A 12,291-nucleotide genomic window follows, 5' to 3' on the forward strand; every position below is an offset into this window, starting at 1 on the left:
TGTACATATGTAACAGTACAAATTTAGACCGTCCCCTCGCCCATACCCGGGCGCGAACTAGGGACCTTCTGCACACATCAACAGTCACCCTCGAAGCATCGTTACCCATCGCTCCACAAAAGCCGCGGCCCTTGCAGAGCAAGGGGAACTACTACTTCAAGGTCTCAGAGAAAGTGACGTCACTGATTGAAACGCTATTTAGCGCCCACGCTAACTAAGCTAGCTGTTTCACATCCGTTACACATACAGTGATCATTAAAATGCAAATCAATTTAACATTTTTGACATGCGCTTTTCTGGACTTTTTTGTTGTTCTTCTCTCTCACTGTTCAAATACACCTACCATTCAAATTAGACGGATCATTTCTTTGTCAGTGGGCAAACGTACAAAATCAGCAGGGGATCAAATACTTTTCCCCCCTCACTGTACCCGCTACAAAGGGACGGAATTATGAAAATGCTGCTGGCAGCGGAATCCAACACAGTAGGGAGTTGGTACTATAATGCAATTTAAACACAAACGCGATGGATATCCCAATGGCCCATCTAATCCCCAATTGTCTGCGAGTGGATTACAAACCCAAATGCTGGGGAATCAGACCGATTTAAACAATTGAAGAACCAACTCCTCTTACCTACCACCTTGCTGATCAATGCCCAGTCACTGAAGGGGAAAGCTGGTAAACTGTCAGCGAATCTGCACTTCCAACACGAATACCGGGAGGCCTGTTTGCTGGCGTTTACTCAGACTTGGGTAGATGAGAGTCCCAGACAGGGAAGTGGAGCCGGCCTGCTTCACTCTGGTCAGAGAACGGACCGTGATCTGACCTTCACAGGGAAACATCACGGCGGGGGCGTCTGCCTGCTTGTCAGGGACCAGTGCTGTAAATCAATCCTGGTACTCTGTACCCCCGACATTGAACTGCTTTCTGTGTCACTGCGATCCTATTATCTGCCCCGTGAGTTCCCCAATTGTTTGTTACCGTTGTGTACATTCAACCAAAAGCTAATATAACAAAAGGCACCAGAGATGATTTATAATCTGTCACAGAAACTGGAATCCATCTCCCCGAAGCATCCCAATTTTAGGAGATTTTTTTGTACTTTGCACAAAGTCCTGCGCACATACCACCAGTATGTCAAATTTCACACTAGGAAAAATAGACTTGATCTGTGCTATGGGACAATAGCAAATGCATTCTCTGCCACCACCAGACCTCCCCTGGGGACATTAGACCACAATGTTGTCTACCTCAGGCCAACCTACTATCAGCTCCAGGAGAGGGAGAAACCCACAGTTAAAACTGTCCAGATCTTTAAGGACAACAGTATCACTCTTCTCCAGGGGTGTTTTGACTGTACTGTGTGGGAGGTATTTGAGGACAGCAGCTCTGATCTTGATGAACTCAGATGTCGTTTCAGACTATGTAAATGTCTGTGTTGAGTCTGTTGTGCCTACTAAAACCTATAAAATCTTCCCTAACAATAATCCTTGGGTATCAAAAAAAATCTAAAATCACTACTTAATAGGAAGGCAGTTTATGCTGAGGGTGTTGTACATATTTTAAAGCCTGTCTAACGTGAGATCAAAAGACAGCTACTGGTGGACAAGGAGGCATACAAGCAAAGGGTGGAGAGGAGCCTCTCCTCAGGAAACTCAAGGGTGGCCTGGCAAGGGATTACATCCATAGCTAGTGCCCCCCATATAGGCAGGGGAAAAACCAGTGCTGACCTTGGGAGACATGAGGGCCAGAACATGGCAACTGAACTGAATGTTTTCTCAAGATTTGAAATCAGACAACTTTGTGTCGGAAGTAAAACAAATGGAAGCATCATTACAAATGTTTGTTGTTAAACAGGCTGATGTTTTGAAGTAGTTCAGGGGGTGTAACGCACACAAAAGCCCAGGCCCAGACAAAAGTGGACATGTGTTAAAGCACTGTGCTGAACAATTGGCTGTTTTTTTACAGACATTTTCCAATCCTCACTCGACCAGCAACACGTGCCAGTATTGTGGAAAACCTCAATAATTAAACCATTCCTAAAGCATATAATCCCTCTGTGCTGAATGACTACCGCCCTGTAGCCTTGACATCCTTCGTAATGAAATGCCTTGAGAAAAGTCATGTTCTCAGCACAAACCGTTTCAGTTTTCCCATCAGCCCAGCAGAGGAGTTGATGATGCCATTCTTACTCTCAACATGGTCTAGACACCTACAGGGTGCATGTCAGGGTTTTGTTTGTTGACTTTTCTTCTGCCTTCAACACAATCCAGCCTTACATTCTGGCACAGAGACTCATTCGGGACTTCTCCTTAAATTGGGGGCTGGTTTTGTGGCTGTTGGACTTCCTGAGCCAGCGGTCACAACGGGTCAAAATAGGTCCCCACTTATCGGACATACGCACCACCAACAGACTCTCCTCAGGGATGTGTTCTGTCCCCAGTCCTGTACACTAATAGTTGTACTAGTTCCCATCCTGACACACCTCATTAAGTTCGCTGTTGACACAGCCTTGATTAGCCTGTTGCATGATGACGAGGAACACCATGGCCCGGTCCTACATGACTTTGTAGAGTGGCGTGACAAATCACACTTGGTTCTCAATACCAACAAGACCAAAGTAATGTGCATAGACTTCAGGAAGTGTACAACACCTACCTCTGCAACATCTATCAGAGATTGTAGAGAAATACAAATACCTGGGTGTCCTCTTGGACAATAAGCTTCAGTGGAGTAAATGTACAGACCAGATCTACAAAAAGTCAACAGAGACTGTACTTTCTCAAAAAACTTTTAATGTTGACTGTACTATACTCTGTCAGTATAGTACTGACTATCCTACCCCTGCCGATCCTCGACTTCGGCGATGTCATTTACAAAATAGCCTCCAACACTACTCAGCAAATTGGATGCAGTCTATTGCAGTGCCGTCCGTTTTGTCACCAAAGCCCCATATACTACCCACCACTGTGACCTTTATGCTCTCGTTGGCTGGCCCTCGCTTCATATTCATCGCCAAACCCACTAGCTCAAGGTCTTCTATAAGTCTTTGCTAGGTAAAGCCCCGCCTTATCTCAGCTCACTGGTCACCATAGCAACACCCACCCGTAGCATGCGCTCCAGCAGGTATATTTCACTGGTCATCCCCAAAACCAACACCCACAAGGCTCACAAAATAATTTTAGACCCAAGCTACCCCATGTACCCAGAATTTGAAATACTCCCCTCTGGGCACAGGTATAGGACACCCCTCAGCAGGAAAAACAGAACTAGACAATCATTTGTGCCAGGTGTGATATACCTCCTAAATAGCTCAGGCTAATGTTCCTATCGACTCAGTAGGGCCAGCAGGTTAGTCTCTTTTTATTGGTATGTAACTCTTATGAAAGTTGCATTGTCAATTTGTTTTGTATTTAAACATGTACATGACACTGCAACAAAATGCCCCCATGGGGACGATACAGTCAGTAAAGTAAAGCCTGTCATTCCACAAGAATGTGAATTCATAAAATGTGAGATTAACCGTAAACACTTTTGCAATTACTCAGGTGGAAGAGATGGCTGAGAAACATCAGGCGTAGGGACATCCGTCTGCAGAAGTCCTTTGAGGACGTGAAGAAAGGGGGTTATTCTGTGTGAGAGGAGCACTTTGAAGAGTTTTATTCTGATTAAGGGACAGCTACTAACTTTGTCAATAAAAATACATTTCAGTAAATCCTTTTCTGGTAAAAATGTCTCTTTCAACAGGGTTCACAGAAGACGCTGTCCTCCGAGGCAGTACCTACCAGAATAAATTGCATGAATCCACCCCCTCAATCTGCAACAGATGCACAGCGTTGTAGAAATAGAAGTGAGCCAACTACAAAACACGTAGCGATTAAAGATGCATCATTATTGTTTTATATTAATACAACAGGTTTAAAGTCTTGAATGTTCTATTTTTGAAGGAGAGGACAGGGAAGCAGATGTAGGAGTTTTAGGTGAGACAGACCGAGAGAACAAGAGAGTGAAGGAGAGCGAAGACCCAGCTCCAGCAGAGGAAGCAGCAGATGCTGAATTTAGTTCAGGTGGTCTGCAGGAGGTGGTCTGTTAGGTGACAGAGGTGGCAGGAGGCATCCTCACAAGCATACAGGAGGCGGCTCAGGTGACAGAAGAAGGCGTCCTTATGAGCATACAGGAAGCTCAGGTGTCAAAGCAAGCAGCGTGTAACACAGATGTCATGCAGGAGGAGGCCATCATCCAATTGAAGGAAGTCTATAGTATAATAATAATAATAATAATACACCCACAGTGATTAATTGTTCACACATTGAAACAAAAATAACAAAACAGATGTTTCGTTTTTAAGAGAATACGACTCCTGGAAAATAAGCTGTCAAAATCTGCAAGACTGGAATAACACATGTTGACTTCTAATAGACAGCATTAGGATTGGTTATACAATTAGGGTGATTTCATCATGCATTTATCCTCTTTATAAATTTGTAGAACAAAACAGGATCCAATGTTGGAGGCCATGGAGTCGCTACCTCCACATCTAAAAGGACTTCTTCAAACTACAGTGCAGTGTGCACAGAAATAAGAAAGGGCAGGGCGGAGGTTCTCTGTGATTGACGTCATTGATAGCTTAACCATCAAGTGAGATGTTGCCAATCAGGCAATGGTTGTTATGGTTAGGAGTGTCACTTCGAAATGGAAACAGGTAATTATGTGACTGAGCTGTCAGACAATACATGACTACAGTTTAACATTCCTAAAATTCCACTCTCAAGACACTTCATTTACTTACCCGTGCCTTGTTGACATCTCCCACGCAGGCATTTGGCTATTTCCTGGCTAAATCGGCAACGCCAGCCCAAGAGACTGCTGATATTGGCAATAAAGAGACTAAAAAGCATAGGACTGACTAAGTAACAATGTCTATACACAATAGTCCAGTTTCATCCCTCCTATATATTTGGAATTTACAGTAATTACTTTAAATGCGACAGGTCATCAATGTTGTGTGACCAGTCACCCTGTAATATGAAGTCTATGAAACTCCTTGGGGCAAGTCTAAATGCTGAGGAACACACCGATGGTGCACACTGCATCACAGTTGAAGACCAAACTCCCCATCATCTTTGATGTTCAAAACTTGTTAAAATCAGTGCGGAACAACTTCAAGCGTCATGGGATGAAGGTAGATTCAAAGAATATTAAATGGAAAATATAAAATATAATTATTTAACAATAAAAAGAGGGGGGGGGGGGGGGGGCTCAGAACACTTTGGCCGGCTGTTAGTGCCACCCATGGGCCAAATTCCACCCTGCATTGTCCCGTCACTCAATATAATGGCAATGTCAGCCTGGTAATGGGTCTGTTCAACACGATTGTCAAGTAATTTCGGTTCTAGCGTTAAGTAAAACGCAGTAGAGTACATTAATTAATGCGAAGGCTATTAGTCTGCTCATCGAGTAAACAAATGTCCTGTGATCTGATGTGCGGTATTGAGTGATTAGCTAAACTAGCTACTCTTGGAACGTGCATAATCTTTATTGCTCAATTTGTATTTTAACCAGGGAAGTCAATGTTTAATTTACAATGACGGCCTACTCCGGTCAAACCCTAACGCTGGGCCAATTGTGCGCCGCTCTATGGACTCCCAATAATGGCCAGTTGAGATACAGCCTGGAACCGATCATTGGTGTGTAGTGACGCCTCTAGCAACGATGCAGTTACAGTGCCTTAAACAGCCACTAGGGAGCCCAAACACATTGCAGCAAGCTAACCGCCATTTTGCGGGAAAATCTGCAGTATGTAAATGAGCTAGCTACTCACGCCCACGTAAAATGTATTAAGAGTAATGGGTTAGATACGGTTACCCCAGTTGTATTTTACTATGGCTGCAAGTTAAACACCCTATCCATTGTGGGATTCTGTATTTTACATTAACTATTACCATATGATTAAATATTATCCGATGTTGGCTGTGTGAAGTATCTGCAATTGTGCATCATGAGATTAAACTGCTTGCCTGTGTGTGTAACCGGCATGTTGCAAAACTGTAGCTAACAGCCCAGCAGATGTTGTCCGTGTTTGTACGTAACAATTTTGAGCACATGGTGACTTGCTGTATCTTACAAAGTTGTGGTTAAGCAGGCATAGGGAGGGGTGGTCATTGAGGTTTAACTGAGATGGAAAAATACTGAACACCACAATAGCCGGAACTGAGCAACTGTTATAACTAGGTTGCGATACCAGAACAGTAAGAATCTATACATCGGAGGACTCCAAGAGGCGGGGACCCGCCTGCGATTTGGCTGAGCAAGTTTAAACCACGCCCAGCCTCTGAAAGGCCAAATGACGGGTTGGAACATGTCCACAGTAGAACTGTTTACATACGTTCTGTTCTGCGTGGTATTAGTGAGCCCGTATACACGACCGTTGCATTTGCCATGTATTACATAAATTTAAAAATTCGACTGGTTATATTTATCCTGATACCAAATTCACGCAACTCTAAGACGTCAAAGTCAATGGACTCTTGACGTGTTAAGCCATCGGTAGCGCAGATGCTTATGTTTTAGTCAATTGCATGTCTTCAATTTACGCCCAGTCTTCAAGTTACAGCTAGTTGCCAAGACGCCACCCCTACAACATTACTTGGAAGAAGTTTGCGCATTGGCACTACTTTCATTCGTTTTTACTTAGTCTTTTAAAGTTTACGTTAGCTACATCAAATTGTTGAATGTCTTTTTACAAATCTGCAGTTTGATCTGGAATCAAATGACTATTATTTGAATGGTTTATTAAACTCACTAAGCCAGCTAATAACACATTAAAGTCAAGACAGGGATAAGTGCACACATTTTATTGATAGTCGAAATCAGTAACCACCCAGGATAAATGTAGTCTGAAATCATGGATGTCTCCCACTGCATCTCTTGATAGCGTCATCATTTCTGGAAGAATGGCAGAGAACTAAGCAAAATGCATTCACAAACACACTCAGTAACACCATTTAACAACCTCAGATATAAATGGAACGGTATGGTATAATCAGAAAAATCATTTGGCAGAATCTCTTCATCATAGGTTGAGAATAACAGGCAACTGCACAGGTCTTAATCTTACCTCATTCTTAACTACACTGGCAGTTGTACACTGGCCACCTAGAGAGAGATTAAGTTAATTGAGACAAAATTACAATCATGGGCAATGCAATAAAGTTCCAGGTTCCTCAGTTTTGATAATGTCCACATAACAATTCAGGTCAGACATTTGTAAGCATCACCGAAACAGTTAAGTGGATTACCCAAATCTATGTATACCAACCTGACAGGGACAGCTCTACATCCAATCCTTTACGCCCAGTATCCACTGCCCATGCAAAGTGAAAAATTATTATATTATATTATTATTTTATTAATTATTATTATTATTATTATTATTATTATTATATTATAATGACAAACTCAAAATGCAATGGGAAAGGGCATCAAATTTTGAACTGAGTGTAACAATGTACTGAACCAGAGACATGTCAAAGTCATCCTTTAGTTGTAAATGTAAAAAAGCACATGTGTAACTCACTTCAGTCTGCCTTCTTGCAACACCAAATCCTGTTTCTGCATCTACTGGGTCTGAATAGAGATTAGAGTTTAATCAAACTGCTCAAGGTTTCCAAACCAAGAAAATCAAAGAACCTCAATCTAATCAGAGTGTGTAACAATATTGTCCTCAAAGAGATCAGAGACCTGATTCAATGTCATCATTTCAGATTGCACTGCTGTTACTCTTCATTTTATTTGGACACTTTGCAGCTTACCCTAAATTAACAGCCAAACTAGACTTGAGACTCCAGGATCCCATCACAGCATGGTCAGAAACTTGAGTTCTGCAAAGAAATACTGTCAGGGTTGTATAGGCAAAAAAAATGATACATGTGCTTTGAAATCAAGGATACATCAGATAGGAGCGAAAGACAATGCTGAGTATTCATCATAGAGTATCAGCTGAACTATGCTGTCATCATTGTATCAAGTACTAAGCCTTAATTAAACAAAACAACCTACCTTTGTTAAAGTCTCAGTCACATGACTAATTTCCATTGGCTTCTGAAAAAGGAAAGGTCACATGAACTTCATGCAGTGAATTGAACCTACTAAAACAGACACGACCAGCAACGCTGCTTATTCTTCATGGTGCATCTGCAGACATACGCATTCATTGTATCACATGGGTAGCCTAGTGGTTAGAGCATTGGACTAGTAACCCAAAGGTTGCAAGTTCATAACCCCGAGCTGACAATGTACAAATCTATCGTTCTGCCCCTGAAGAGGCAGTTGGCCCACTGTTCCTAGGCAGTCATTGAAAATAAGCATGTTCTTAAACGACTTGCCCAGTTAAAAAGGTAAAATACCATTGCTCCTGTTGGAGAACAAAATGTAGTAGCTTACCACGGCAACAGTTTCAGATATTGGCATTCCCAGAGTACACCATCTGCAGTTAAGAAATAAAGCCATAATTTATATCTCAGGAGACCAGACTGGCTTCTTTGAAAGCAGCTGCACTGCATCAGTAAAAATATTTCTTTCATTATTTTTCAGAGAGATTCCCAATGTTATTTTTTTAAACAATCATCATTTACAGTACAAGGCACTGAAACTCCTATGAAATACATGAAACATACCCAATGCCACAACTTCTCTGCAGCTGTAAAAGAATAAATGTAAAATTATACTTCAAAATATCTTCACAGGTAAAGCAAACAACGTGCTGTGCCTCAGAACATGCAATTGGTGGTTGCAGATTCATCATCCAGACAGATCAAGAGTAGCAAATGGAATCATCAGTGGCACAGGGCTCAAATTCTTCGATTTGACAAGTGGATGTAGGGTAATACAAATAACCATGCATACCTCATTTTGAATCTTCCAACTTGTGCTTTGCTTCTCAGCAATACCTGCGAAACACAATCAGATCTGCAAAATCTGTCCTTTGATAAAACGTAAATTGAATAACTAGGACAATGCAGTAATAGTGACACTAGGTAATTAAGTATGATCCAAGTCAGAATGGTTGGCGTTTCCTCAATGCAACTCAGATGTCCCTACCAACACTTATTTCATCATGTAAGAAAGGGAGGCCCAGCTTGCCGGGGTACTCGTTGACTGCGTTGTAGTTAATGGTCGGCTCCCGATATTAAAAGTGAGTTAACTCGATCCTCGAGTACCCGCCAACTGAGTACTTTAGGACTGGAGTAAGGTAGCCCTGTCCTAGAAGATAGTTGTGCGCGAGTGAAGGGAGACAACTTGTTCATCACACGTGGTGGAGTTAAGCCTACTAGCTAAAGCTAGCGCGCGCAACACGAACTGGCAAAGTTGTCACAAGATGACAAATTTACCAGACATAACTAAACTATGACGGTAAATACAAATTGATACATAATTGAAAGCATCTGCATTAAATACATAACCTTGGACTAGAAACTACAAGACAAACATCTTACCTTTCTTCAGGATCGGAGAGGAGAAGGAGACCGATGAAAGGGTGGAGGCTGAATTTATATGGAATGTATTCGCATTGGTTTATGGGAAAAGTCAGTATCTTCTTCTGTGATTGGCCAAACGCGATTTTGGGGGGAAGCCCCTCGCGGCGGCACACGGAACGGTTAGCTGGGGGCGGGTCGAACCCACCCACCACACTTTTTCATTTGCGCGCAGGCTTTCCAAACAGTCAATGCGGTGTTCGTAAACCCACGGCTAGGGGACCAAGTGGGTCTACTCTAGGGTTTCCGGGTTGATAGTGTTGATGTGAGCCATGACCAACCGTTCAAATCACTTCATGACTACCAACGTTATTTGGCAGGTTATCTTCGTATTTTTGGCCTACATTTATGTGTTCATCTACGAAACCCTTTTGGGTAAACTCCCTCTTTACCTCTGTAGTCTGGTCTCCTTCACCAGCAACAGTTACCATACCCGGTCTGCTAGGTCCTGTGCACCAGATGCATGGAATAGTCTGCAATCCATGCTTCATCTAGATATGTTAGTGCCACTGAATGAATTTACATTTTTGATGGGAGACTCTGTTACTAAGGAGTGTAAATGCTTTTTTAGGCTGGATCATGTTGTTGTATTGTATTGTTCTATGTTTTAATTCCGTAATGTATTTGATTGTTGCTGCCCTCTTGGCCAGGTCTCCCTTGAAAAACAGACTGGGCTCAATGGGCTTCTCCTAGTTAAATAACGGTTAGTGGGGCGTCCCTACCCCCACTGACGTTGACGTTTAAAATGGTAAAGGTACATGTTGTTTAAGGGTTATGGTTAGGGTAGGGACGTCCCAATGATTCCGGATAGCACTAACAGGCACAACTTCGATATAAAGTGTTTTTTTTCTCAACATTTCCGGGATGTCACGTGTCCTTAAATCAGTACACTCGTAACAACCTAAGCATTACAAAACATATATTCGATTAAATAAACCTCACGATGCAAATAAGCCATTACTTTGTTGACCAAATCAGACACAGTATTGATCTCCACACAAAAACTACTCGCTTGGGTGAGCTGGAAAAAACGCAACCTGTTGGAAAAGACTGATTTTGGGGCGAGTTATCGCTCTTTCTGCGCCTCTTCCTCTGTCTTGTGTCGAGCGTGGTGGAATGCACCTCAACCAATGAAAACGTGTGATCTGTTTTAGCACAAGAGCTCGTCAGCTTGTAGTCCTAAAACACGGAAACGAGTTACCCGTGTTTCGTTCAGCTATTGGAAAAATGAATGGGGAAATAATGTTTTGGAATAACAAAGAACATAAGGTGAACACAGGCTTATTAGATCTTATACGTTTTGTTCTATGATATAATAGCAGTCAGTTAACTTGAACTTTATGCATTATGAAGAATTTACGTGCATTTAAAAAAATTACATGAATTATTCAAATTTCACAAAAATTGACGTTAACTAATGAAAATGATCTTACAGGACAAAACGTATAAGATCTCCTAAACCTGTGTTTACCGCAGACCTTATTTTCGGCGTTTATCCAAAAACGAACCATGGCGGAGTTAGTGCCTACAAAAAGACGCGTTACTATTTATCTCTATTCTCATTGGCTACTAGGTCGCACCAATGAGGTATGGGTTGCACAAAAATGGGTTGCAGTAAAAATGTGGTAAATTAAAGCAGAACCAGAAAACACTTGAGAAGTTTAGCCAACATTTATTTTCTGACCAAAAATACAATCTTTGTTGCATTTTAGTATGATCAAGACCAAACCACGTCCACAAATTGCGATGGATACAAGCAAATAATATTTAATATGCTCTATAAATAATGTGCTCTATAAAGTGGCTATGACACACCTGCATTTTTTTCCACACCTGGGTGCATTTCAATGGTACAGTGGATTCTTCTCCTTATTTCCTCCACCTGCACTGATGTGAAAGCAAAAAGGACAGGTGAAAGCAAAAAGGATTCACTATATTTCTTACAGCGGTTCATTTTTTTCAATTAGTGAAGATGGAGGCGAGAGAAAAAGCCACTTTTGAGATTCACCTTTGGTATGCGCTACATGTTGAGCTCATTGTAGACTAATTCGTGTTCACATTGGCAGTTTAAATGACTCAAATCCTATTTATTTGCATTTCTGTTTCAAATCGGGTCTTTTTCCTGCAGTCTGAACAGCCAAAAAGCAATAGGATATTTCAAGCCACATTTCAAACCAAGTTTGAAGTCAGATATAAATCTGATTCCTGTGACGTGTCCGAATGGTCAAATCTGATTTATTTGCCTGCAAGTGGTTTTTGGACTATTATTTGGCATATCTTGTTGCTTGCTAGGTACTCTGTTGACAGTTTGACAATAACATGTGGTAGCTAACTAGCTTAATTGTTTACAAACAAATCAGTGAATGTGCTATAAAGCTAAACAGCTACCAAGCTAGCTAGTCGACTGTTGTGGCTAGACAAAAATTAAGTTGGATCTTCTTATCCACTGAGGCTTTAAAAAAAATGTTCTTACACTATGATTTTGAACATTCAAGGCAACTGGGAAATATCCATGGCAGGTATTGTTGTCACCTCAGCTTGCTACATAACTTCTGAGTGATAGGAAGCACGAGCACCACCAATCAGCCTACACCACAGTGCAAACACCCATCCTTACTATGACAACTAGCGTAGCCATGCCAGCAAATGACTGCTGTCTGAACACACCAATCCAATGTGGTCACTTGTAACTTGCTGTTTGGACAGTCAGTATTAGAAAACAAAACTGATTTGAGCATTAAGGCCTGCAGTGTGAA

General features: G+C 41.7%; 1 long non-coding RNA gene and 5 other non-coding genes across 11 annotated transcripts; all 6 read right to left on the reverse strand.

Annotated features, from left to right (window-relative positions):
• Positions 1-6,841: 6,841 nt before the first annotated feature.
• Positions 6,842-11,103, reverse strand: LOC110521569 (uncharacterized). Of its 6 annotated transcripts, none has more exons than XR_002473171.3 (10): positions 9,497-11,103; positions 8,907-8,950; positions 8,678-8,700; positions 8,445-8,487; positions 8,061-8,102; positions 7,814-7,882; positions 7,579-7,628; positions 7,321-7,365; positions 7,120-7,157; positions 6,842-6,947 (listed from the first exon to the last, which is right to left on the reverse strand). It is a non-coding gene; the product is annotated as an uncharacterized LOC110521569 (long non-coding RNA). The 6 variants fall into 6 exon arrangements; XR_016495175.1 differs by having other exon boundaries at positions 8,061-8,099; positions 9,497-9,549; XR_016495176.1 differs by lacking the exon at positions 8,678-8,700 and having other exon boundaries at positions 8,061-8,099; positions 9,497-9,580.
• On the reverse strand, positions 7,012-7,083 carry LOC118945923 (small nucleolar RNA SNORD47). The gene has a single exon (XR_005041076.1). It is a non-coding gene; the product is annotated as a small nucleolar RNA SNORD47 (small nucleolar RNA).
• On the reverse strand, positions 7,222-7,284 carry LOC118945931 (small nucleolar RNA SNORD78). The gene has a single exon (XR_005041084.1). It is a non-coding gene; the product is annotated as a small nucleolar RNA SNORD78 (small nucleolar RNA).
• Positions 7,945-8,028, reverse strand: LOC118945924 (small nucleolar RNA snR60/Z15/Z230/Z193/J17). Its single transcript, XR_005041077.1, has one exon. It is a non-coding gene; the product is annotated as a small nucleolar RNA snR60/Z15/Z230/Z193/J17 (small nucleolar RNA).
• Positions 8,556-8,639, reverse strand: LOC118945912 (small nucleolar RNA SNORD79). The gene has a single exon (XR_005041065.2). It is a non-coding gene; the product is annotated as a small nucleolar RNA SNORD79 (small nucleolar RNA).
• Positions 9,051-9,127, reverse strand: LOC149983956 (small nucleolar RNA SNORD74). The gene has a single exon (XR_016495675.1). It is a non-coding gene; the product is annotated as a small nucleolar RNA SNORD74 (small nucleolar RNA).
• Positions 11,104-12,291: the final 1,188 nt, after the last annotated feature.

This window comes from Oncorhynchus mykiss, chromosome 4, assembly GCF_057628025.1.
Source record: "Oncorhynchus mykiss isolate SJ-2025 chromosome 4, ASM5762802v1, whole genome shotgun sequence".
Taxonomy (NCBI): Eukaryota; Metazoa; Chordata; class Actinopteri; order Salmoniformes; family Salmonidae; genus Oncorhynchus; species Oncorhynchus mykiss.